The sequence below is a fragment of the Marmota marmota genome, unplaced genomic scaffold, assembly GCF_001458135.2.
Source record: "Marmota marmota marmota unplaced genomic scaffold, marMar, whole genome shotgun sequence".
NCBI classification, from domain to species: domain Eukaryota; kingdom Metazoa; phylum Chordata; class Mammalia; order Rodentia; family Sciuridae; genus Marmota; species Marmota marmota.
Genome location: NW_026000171.1, coordinates 1,621,582 through 1,631,940, shown reverse-complemented (window position 1 = coordinate 1,631,940; position 10,359 = coordinate 1,621,582).

The following is a 10,359-nucleotide window of genomic DNA, read 5'->3' as shown; positions in this document are numbered from 1 at the left end:
ACTGACTAATGACTAATAATATATCCGAAACCAAAAATGTTGAGTCCTACAAATTATTTCTTTGGGGTTGGTAAACAGTATGCTTGGGGCTGCAGTCCTGGGGCTGAACAAATGCTGAATACAAAAGGGAGTCCCTGGGTGAGAAGGTATAGCCTGTATTCCCTGTGATTTAGGAGACTGAGGCCAGCCTCAGCAATTTAGCAAGGCCCTTAGTAACTTAGTAAGACCCTGTCTCAAAATTAAAAATTAAAATAAAAAGGGTTGGGGATGTAGTTCAGTAGTTAAGCTCCCCCTGAGTTCAATCCCTGGTACAAAAAAAAAAAAAAAAAAGGGCTGGGAAGGGCTAGAAATATAGCGTAGATAGTTCAGAGGTAGAGCATCCTTGGGTTCACTCCTCAGTATCAAAAACCAAACAATGGGCTGAGGCTGTAGCTCAGTGGTAAAGTGCTTGCCTTGTATGTGTGAGGCACTGGGTTCAATCCTCAGCACCACATACAAAATAAATAAAGATACTGTGTGTTCAACTACAACAAAATAAATATTTTTTAACCCCCCAAACAAACAAACGAACAAACAAAACAAAAAACCAAAGGGGCTGGAGGTTTACTTCAGTGGTAGACTGCTTGCCTAGCATGTACACAGCTCTGAGTTCCCATAATTGCAAGCAACAACAACACTACCACCCCCCAAAAAATGAGCAAATAAAAACACAAAAATCAAAAAGAAATCAAAGTCTGAAGATATCCAACTACATAAATTGTGTTGGGCGGCTGGGGTTGTGGCTCAGTGGTAGAGCACTTGTCAGTGAGGCACTGGGTTTGATCCTCAGCATCACATTCAATAAATAAATAAATAAATAAATAAATAAAAATAATATTAAAGAAAAAATAGTTCCTTTCTTGTTTCTATCTAAATTGAACCTTATCATAATACCAGGTCTTAAACTATATAGCAGAGCTAAAGTAACAAAAACAGCATGGTATTGGTACCAAAACAGACATGAAGACCAATGGAACAGAATAGAGGACACAGACACAAACCCACATAAATATAGTTATCTCCTACTAGACAAAGTTGCCATAAATGTACACTGGAGAAAAGATAGCCTCTTCAACAAATGGTGTTGGGAAAACTGGAAATCCATATGTAGCAGAATGAAATTTAACTCTTATCTTGCATCCCACAAAACTCAAAGAGGATCAAGAACTTAGGCATTAGACCAGAGACCCTGCACTACTAGAAGAAAACGTAGGCTCAACTTTCCATCATGTCCATTTAGGAACCGACTTCCTCCATAAGACTCCTAAAGTGCAAGAAGTAAAATCAAGCATCAATGAATGGATGATATCAAACTAAAAACCTTTTTTACATCAAAGGAAACAAGAATGTGAAGAGACAGCCTACAGAATGGGAGAAAATATTTGCCACCTGCACCTCAGATAAAGTATTAATCTCCAGGATATATAAAGAACTCAAAAAACTTAAGAAAATAAAGACAAATAACCAATCAGTAATTGGGCAAAGGAACTGAACAGACACTTCACAGAAGAAATATGAATGGTTAAGACATATATGAAAAAATGTTCAACATCCTAGAAATTAGAGAAATGGAAATTAAAACTACACTGAGATTCCATCTCATTCCAATCAGAATGGCAATTATCAAGAATATAAGTAACAATAAATGTTGGCAAGGATGTGGGGACAAAGGAACTCTTACACATTGCTGGTGGGACTGCAAATTGGTGCAACCACTCTGGAGAGCAGTATGAAGGTTCCTCAGGAAACTTGGAATGAAACCACCATTTGACCCAGGTATCCCACTCCTCAGTTCATACCCAAAGGACTTAAAATCAGCATACTACAGTGACACAGTCACATCAATGTTTTTAGCGCTCAGTTCACAATAGCTAAGCTATGGAACCAAACTAGGTGCCCTTCAACAGGTGAATGGATAAAGAAAATGTGAGATATATATATATATATATATATATATATATATATATATATATATATATATATATATATGACTATTACTACTCAGTCATAAAAAAGAATGACTTTATGACTTTTGCCAGTAAATAGATGGATCTAAAGACTGTCAAGCTAAGTGAAATAAGCTAATCCCAAAAACCAAAGGCTGAATGTTGTCTCCCTTATGTGGATGTTAACACACAATAAGGAGAGGAGGGAAGAATAGAGGTTCAGTGGAACAGACAAAGGAGAATGAAGGTGGAGAGTGGGACTAGGAAAGACAGTAGAATGAATTGGATATAATTTTCCATTGCTCATAAATTAATACATGACCAGTGTAACTCCACATCATGTACAATCACAAGAATGGGATCCTAATTACAATAGGTTATACTCCAGGTATGTATAATACATCAAAATACACTCTACCTTAATGTATACCTTCATGTATATCTAAAAAGAACAAATAAAAATAATAATAAATAGAAACTTATCTAAGCTATGAGTTCCACTTTCTGTCTGGAGGTGTCTGATGGAAGGATCTTAGTGTCAGGCAATCATGCATAAGAACCCCTTCACCATTATTTCTAGGATTTACAAACTTTTGATAGGGCTGACACAAGTGCACATCACAAGTTACATTTAAAAAGGCCTTTATCTTTTCTTTTAAATTGTCCATACATGACTATACCTTAAGTTAGTGTATTTATTTTTGATTCTACTGTGGTTACTTTATTACCATAACTTGGTTCTACAATCTTTTCCTCTACCAGTTATGCCATCTATGAGAATGTGTCAGGGTCTTGATGACCACATATGGCTTCCCTTGGAAGTGTTAGGGACATTTCTATCTCTAATGATCCTCCACTTTGCAGAATGTAAAATGGTTGTTTTCATGTTCTCTATGGGTCTCACAATCAGGGGGATTGTTCCAGTGATTCACTGGAGTTTCCGGGACATTAGGGTAGTCATGTTATTCTCTGGATCCTGATGGACCTTGGAGGGCAAGGGAAAAGTGTTGGTTATTTCTTCTTAGCTCTATTATAATCTTGAGCTTTGGTTTCCAAGTCTTGGTTCTTTAACACCCAGAAGACCAGTTCCATCAGTCTTGAGTTGGAGTAGTGTGTTTTATTTTGTAATTTTAAAGTTTCCCCTTCCATTTAATTGGGGTCAGTAGTAATATTGGGAGTAGATATCATAATATTCATAATATCATATCCTATCTGTTTTGTAGGTGATGGCTTATTATCTCAAAGTAACTAGGCTTATTCTGTTAGAAACTGTATTTCTGCAAAACACTGATAGTCCACGATTATAAAATTTGAAAAGGACAATATAACATGCAATTAACCAGATAAATAAATAAATAAATAAAAATTTTAAAAAGGAAATTAACCAAGAGCAAAAACACTCAGTTTCTATAATACTTCTAAACCAAGAAACATAATTTTTACTCATTTTTTCCTCTGCCTTCCTCTGTTTCTCCTGGTCAGAGCTCACCCATCAGGTTGTCCCCAGTATCTGTTTAAAGAGCCTTCTCTGTATCAAAACCCCATTTCTTCTATAGCAATCACCATAATCAGTCATGAATTTACCTGTTCACTTACTTTTGTCTCCCTAGTCAGACTATGCTCTATGAGGATAAGGGCTATTTCTCATTCACTCATTCTTATGTTCCCACTGATTGATTGTCATAGTTCCTGACATCTAGAAGAGAATAGGGAATAAATGAATGTTCAAGCCTACCAGACAAATCTACAGAGTCAGTGGTTTATGGTCCAATTTTTGTATCTTCCTTCCCTTTCCCTTTGCTTAACTGACTCCTATGCATTCCTCAGAGCCCTGTTGAAATATTCCCTTTTCCTAGAGTGCTTGGAGCCTCACAGTGCTTCCCTGTTCCCTCCTTGGTTGCGGATTCCATTTTCTGACTCCTCTGCTACGTTGTAATCTCCAAGGACAGGGAATTGGTTTGACCTCGAGGGCCCAGAAATGGTAAGGCATGCAACTACTTCTGGATCAATGAATGGATGAGCTGGGAGCATGAGCCTTACTGCCATGAAGGGAAGGGGCGCAAACATCTGGATGGAAGGGACACATGCAACTCTCTTCTGCCCTCCATCTCCTTTCCTTCTCCGTGGTAATTCAGCTATCCCAGCAGTATTACCCTTCTCCTGGGTCCTCAGAGGTTTGCCTCTCTGGGGCAGTTTAGACTTGCACAAACTCATCCTGCCAGCAGCCTGTGGGGTTGTCACACCCCACCCCTTCCAGTCCCTGACCCCTCCTGGCTCTGCTGTATGTTTCCCCCACCCTGCATCATTTTGCCTGGTAGTGGAGATCCCACTTGCACACTGGGGCAGGGGAAGAAATGAGCCCTAAACAGGCCTAAGCCGTGCCTTGCAGCAGCTTGACCCAACAGAGGAAACCTCAACTGCTATCAAGAAACATAATTTTTATAACAATAGTGACGTACCTTGAACGTCTGTTTAGCCTCCAAAAAACCCATAATTTGTCAACTCAGACACATACAAAATCTTTTACAAATTCTACTTTAAAAAAACCCTTCTACAACTTTTAAATACACTTTATAATTTACCCAAACCCCTACTTAGTTTGGCATTTTATCTCTATTTTGGGATCACAATAATTTACAAACAAACAACTTTAAGTTGGCTTAATTTTGGCTTATTTTGGGGCCACCCTAACATAGAGTAGGGCTAGTCTTTTGACAAATCTTAAAATGTTTTACATTTGAAGCTAATTTTTCTCCCCTTTATATATATATATATATTCACAAATATATATAATTACATATAAAATTATATATATGTAATATATATATTTCAGTAAAGCTTACTTTTTTCTTTTTTAATTTTTATTTATTCTTTTTAGGTATAAATGAATGTATAAAGTGTTTTGACGTATTACACATATGTGGTGTATAACATTCTAATTAGGATCCTATTTTATTTATTTATTTATTTATTTATTTATTTTTTAGTTGTTGGTGGACCTTTATTTTATTTATTTGTATGTGGTGCTGAGAATTGAACCCAGTGCCTCATGCATGCTAGGCAAGCGTTCTACCAGTGAGCCACAACCCCAGCCCTAGGATCCTACTCTTGTGGTTGAACATGGTGTGTAGTTACATTGGTCGTGTATTCATATATGAACATAGGAAAGTTATGTCCAATTCATTCTACTGTTTTTCCTATTCCCACCTTTCTTCCCTTCCCTTCATTTCCCTTTATCAATCCAATGAACTTCGATTCCCCCCCATATCATTTTATTTAAGAGTATAATAAAATAAAGTTCTCATATATTGTTTCCTGAGTCATATTTGAATATCACTTAACATAATAATATAACATCTGAAAAATGAATCAACAAAGACTAAGAGAGCTCCTCTAGCAACCCTGCCCCACGGATTGAACTCAGGGACACTTAACCACTGAGCCATATTCCCAGCCCTTTTTTATATATTTTTTAGAGACGGGGTCTCACTGAGTTGCTTAGGGCCTTGTTAAATTGCTGAGGATGGCTTTGAACTTGCAATCCTCCTGCCTCAGTCTCCTGAACTGCTGGGATTACAGGTGTGTGCCACTGCACCTGGCCTTAATTTTTTTTTCTTTCTGCAAAAAGCAGTAAAACATTTCCATGTTCCACATTGCCAGCTTTACATAAATCTGTCTTTCCCTTTTTCCAGAAATACTTTTAAATTCCCACCCCAGTTTAAGGAATAACATAATTCTCTACATATAATTTATTGTTAAAAATTATTTTTATCCAGTTACAAAATATTATATTACATAAGTAAATCCCCATCTGAATTTTTGTATAAGCCTGAAAGAGGCTATTGCAACTAACAATTTTAGTTTGGAGGACACCAACTTGGCAAAGCACTCTCCTAAACTTTACATGTTAAAAGGTTTGTATACTTGGAGAACATGAATATACTTAACCTACAAAGAAGCCAATAATAATTAGCATCACAGTCTCACAGATATCATTCATTTATATGCATATATAAATACATAAATGTTTATATATACATATATAAATACATAAGTATCTATGTGTTTATATAAATACATAAATATAAAATATATATATAAATTCATAAATATCTATGAATTTATATATAATTCTTTTTAACTTTTGAATCAATATTCAGAACCTATGCCTCATATGATAACTATAATATAGATCTACATAGATTAACAGCACTGATAAAAGTCAAAGGATAATTTTAAACTTTTTATGAGTTCAGAAAACAGTGCTAATGACCACAAATAGACTTATTGCCTGATATACAAGTGCATCTCATATATACAATAATGAAATATTTATTTGGTAAAGCAAACAGATGTAGACCAAATACAAATAGCAGCAACGTCAAAAGTTTCATGGACCATTTTGTATGTTGACCATATTATATGTCTAGACGTAACAGGGGTTCACTTGATGCTTTGACTATATCCCTTGTGGCTTTGAAACTTACATGTTTTTTTCTTTTCCCCAATCTTCTCCTTCTTGATCTCTCCTTCCTAATCTCATTTTCTCTGACTCCCATCTATAAAAGCCCCTTATTCCTGCAGATAGGAAGAATCACAGTCTTTGGGTCAGGAGTCCCCTGTGTTTCTCCTTTGCTAGCAAAGCAATAAACCTTTTTCCTTTTTCTCAAAACTGTGTCCCCATTAATGGATTGGCATCAGGGACAAGGACTGAGCTTTAGGCAAAATAGATACAACATATATTGTATAGAGGAGAACATTTATTGGTCACCTTGCTTGTATTAAACCTACACAGCGTTAATTCTACAAACTTTTTTTCTATAAAATATAGTCAAAACTTAGACAAACATATTTAGCCCTCAGGTATATGCATATCTCTAGTCATATATCTAGGATATTGATTTAACATTTGAGCAGCTATCTTAAATGTTAACCACCATCTTATAAATTTCGCTTTCTTGTATTTCCTCTTACCTGAACTCCCCACACCCCCATTAGTGACCTAGTCCATGGTACCATAACCCTAATCCAATCCCAGGACACGACCCCTTGACTCTGGAAAGCCTCTTGGTGCCATTGACCTAAGCCAATCCCATGCTATTCCCCACCCACCTAGCTCTGACGCAAGCACCCACAAGCATATCCTATAGCACCACAGCTACAACTCCAAACCCCTACCCCACAAAAGCTCAACACCTGAACTTCTGGGGCCTCTCTCCGCTCTATAGAGAGATGGCCTTTATTTGTCAGCTTTGATAAATAAACTTTTGTGTGGATCTCTGCCTGGTCTCCATCCTTCATTTCTCACCTGCCCATCTCTTGCTTTCTCACTTTCCTTTCAATATATATTTAGGGTGTCAGATGTAATAAGATAACCTAAAATAGCAATTAGTTTTTTTTTTTTTAAAAAAACATTTTTTTAGTTGTAGGTGGACACAATATCTTTATTTTTATTTATTCATATGTGGTGCTGAGGATGGAACCCAGCACCTCACTAGGCATGCGCTCTACCACTGAGCCACAACCCCAGTCCCAGCAATTGTCCATTTAACCAGAGCTATGAAGCAATCATTTAAAAGACATTAAAACAGACAAGAACTTAAACAAACCTTAATTCTTTTAAGACTCAGTGTCTCTAAGTAATGAAAACCTAATAGACAAAATAAATTATCCTGATAAAACATAAAATTTTAGTTCCTTAAGTCAATTTTTTTTTAAATGCTATAAGAGCAGATCAACATTGTTGCTTTAAACAGAGAACTAGGGCTGGGGATGTGGCTCAAGTGGTAACACGCTTGCCTGGCATGCGTGGGGCGCTGGGTCCGATCCTCAGCACCACATAAAATAAAATAAAGATGTCGTGTTCACCGAAAACTGAAAAGTAAATATTAAAAAATTCTCTCTCTTAAAAAAAAATAGAGAGAACTAAAGTCTGGGTTTTTGTCGTTACATTAAATATCAATCTTAGGAAAACCCTTAAATAACCTTTTCATTATAACCAATTTAACCATGCATAATGTTCCTAAGATTTATCTTCCACAAACCTTTGCAACTTACTTAGACACTCTACGACCTCTTTTACACACTTACCTTCTCCTCTCTTTTTTTTCCTATCTTGATCTTTAGGACAAAAATATTATTTTACCATATAAAGCCTTTTCTTATCTAAAACCATTCCCTTTCTTCTTAATTTTCCTTACCAAAATATATCTCCACACCTGTAACTTTCTTATTTCTTTCTCATATTTGTTGATTTTTTTCTGTCTTTAACTATTAAAACAATTCTTACAAAATTTATGAGTTTAGAAAAATTATTCCTTTTATCCAGTTAGATGAAATTCTTTATGCTTTCTATAGATTTTAATCAAAACACAACTTTGTCTTGTGTTTTTGCATATGGAATTGTCTATTAGAATTTTAACTCTTAGTAACCTTGCTTTTTAGTGAAGACCCAGAGACAGAGTAATATTAAACTGCTTATTCCATATACCAACAATTTATAAAAACACATTTAATAGACATATGTGTGTGTGTGTGTGTGTGTGTGTGTTCAATCTCCCTAATACTCCCCACCTCCACAAAAAAAAAAAAAAAAAAAGCTGCCAACATTTTTCACTTACACAATTCTGAATGAATGGGACTTCATCCTTGATTAGGCAAAGAGAAAAAGACTAGCCCAATTTTTCCCTGAGGTAAATGTGTGTCTTCCAGGAACTCCAGCAGGCTCCAACAAAGCCAGCTGAGGATAGGTATTTTCTTGGGGCAAGTTCACTGCCTTGAAGTCGTTGGGGATTTGGAAGTAAGAATATCCACAGACAACACTAGGTATATTGAGGCTGTCAACAAGATAAAATTCTTAATTCAGCTTCATCTCATTAATATCATTTAAAATGAATTCAAGAGATTTTCCCCCCATCCCTGCCCATTGCATGCATATCTCTTTCCACTTAAACATCTCAGGATACCATAAGACTTATCTAGGAATGAATATTTCAGTTTCCCTTTTCTCTGGACTGCAAACTGAAAGACAATTCTTTGTTCCATGCATCAACTGTCTACTTTTTACATATCCCTGCAGTCACCAGTTTCGGAGTTTCAGCCCATGGTTGGCTAGCTCCATTGCTCTGGGTCTGAGATGAGGTAGAACATAACAGCTACAGGGCATGGTAGAGGAAAGCTGCTCAGCTCATGGCAGCTGGGAAGTACAAGGCATGTGTTAATAATTTAAAAGATATTTTTACTTTTCTCTTAGCAATAAATTTAAAGTAACTTAGTGAGGCCCTGAGCAACTTACTGAGACCCTGTCTCTAAATAAAATATGAAAAAAGGGCTGGGGATGTGGCTCAGTGGTTGAGTGTCCCTGGGTTCAATTCTAAGTGCCAAAATAAAAATAATAATAATTTATTAAAGCAAAGTAAAGCAAAGCTTCCATTGGTTGTGAGGGGATTAGAGAGGTTTGCCAGCGAATGGCTATTGTCTAAGGGTTTTTTTTTTTTTTTGTGGGGGGGGGTACTTGGGAATTGAACACAGAGATACTTTACCACTGAGCTACATCCTTAGGCCTTTATTTTTTATTTTGAGTCAGGATCTCACTAAGTTCTTTGGAACCTTGCTTAGTTGCTGAGGCTGGCTTTGAACTCATGACTCTCGTGCCTCAGCCTCCTCATTGTTGGGATTGGATTATAAATCTGTGTGACCACACCCCACTGTCTAAGGTTTATAAGGATCTATAGATTTAAGGAAGTCAGCCCCAGGCCCAATCCTGGGTCAGGTACTCAGTGTCCACAAGGCATCCTTGCAGCTGTAGTCCAATCAAAATATCTATTGGTCAGGCATTTTCCTTCTTTGGAGAGGCGGTGGACCCCAGGTCACGTATGCCCAGATTTAAAAATAACCTTTTGCAAGTTCTCAGCAAAACCCTGCAGCTGCTGTTTGTGCTCTGCTGCCCAGGAAGTTGCCTAGGGGTCCATTTCCCTATCTGCCTAGCCTTATCTCTTTCTCCCAACCTCAGAGTGATTGCTACAGTCCTAAGAAATCCTTAACCATAAATCTATACTTTAACAAAGTATAAAATTTGCATACTTCAGACATAGAACTTAGTCTAAATATCATTGACAAAGGTGAAGGCAAAGACGCATTAAAAGCAGAAGTTTTAAAGGTGAGGCTTGTTATGGAGGTTTAAGTTAATATCTTTTCCTATTTTAAAAGCTAATCAAAGCCAGGCGCAGCATACCTCGAATCCTAGAAACTAAGGAGGCTGAGGAAAGAAGCTCATATGTTCTAGGCCAGCCTTGGCAATTTAGCAAGACCCTGTTTCCAAACAGAAGGGGAGAAAGGGAGAGAAAGGGAGAGAGAGGGAGGGAGGGAGGGAGGT